Source organism: Lactuca sativa, chromosome 4 (assembly GCF_002870075.4).
Source record: "Lactuca sativa cultivar Salinas chromosome 4, Lsat_Salinas_v11, whole genome shotgun sequence".
NCBI lineage: Eukaryota > Viridiplantae > Streptophyta > Magnoliopsida > Asterales > Asteraceae > Lactuca > Lactuca sativa.
This window is the reverse complement of record NC_056626.2, coordinates 325,126,702-325,127,491: the sequence shown is the minus strand read 5'-3', so window position 1 is coordinate 325,127,491 and position 790 is coordinate 325,126,702. Positions and strand designations below refer to the sequence as shown.

At 42.5% G+C, this 790-nt stretch overlaps 1 non-coding gene across 1 annotated transcript; it reads right to left on the bottom strand.

Moving 5' to 3' along the window:
• Nucleotides 1-408: 408 nt before the first annotated feature.
• Nucleotides 409-515, bottom strand: LOC111913396 (small nucleolar RNA R71). Its single transcript, XR_002857524.1, has one exon. It is a non-coding gene; the product is annotated as a small nucleolar RNA R71 (small nucleolar RNA).
• Between the last annotated feature and the right edge of the window lie 275 nt (nt 516-790).

The following is a 790-nucleotide window of genomic DNA, read 5'->3' as shown; positions in this document are numbered from 1 at the left end:
CTAGAAGGTGACTTTCACAACACCATGGCGAATATTAATGAAGTTCCCATGGGTGAATGGAAGAAGAGGATACGAGATGACACCGGCCCGGGACTTGTGCAACCCGCAATTCTCGCGACTGCCACTTTGAAGCTCAAGGGTAACATACTTGCTCAACTTAAGGAGATCCCCTTTTACAGAAAAGACCACGAAGATGCTTATAAACACTTGGATGAAGTCAATGATGTAGCTGATTACTTTAATGTTCCAAATGTGCCTCGCGAAACCCAGCTGCTTCGTATGCTTCCAGTTACATTCAAAGGTGCTGCAAAAGATTTGCTCAAGTCACTCTCTCCCGGATCTATCACTACATGGGCTAAGATGAAAGAAGAACTCATTGACCAATCTTGCTCACCTTCTAAAATAGCCAAGTTAAAGAAAGCTATTTCCAACTTTGAACAACAACCTGGAGAGTCCCTTTATGAGGCATGGGAGAGATATAAAAGTCTACTAAGGAATTGCCCACATCATGATCTTAATTGCCAACAAGATGTCTCCATCTTCTATGATGGAGTCAATGTTACAACTCGGCAGCTCCTTGACTTGCAAGGAGCCCTCACAAAGAAGGCACCCTCAGTAATCAAGGAACTAATTGAGGAGTTCTCTAAACATTCTAGAGAATATCACAACCCATGCAATGAAGTAAGTACAGGGTAGTGAACACGGTTAACGATGGCATGGCGGCAATGATGGCTAAACTAGATAGTTTAGATAGAAGGATGACTAAGATGGATCAAAAAATCCATGCTAT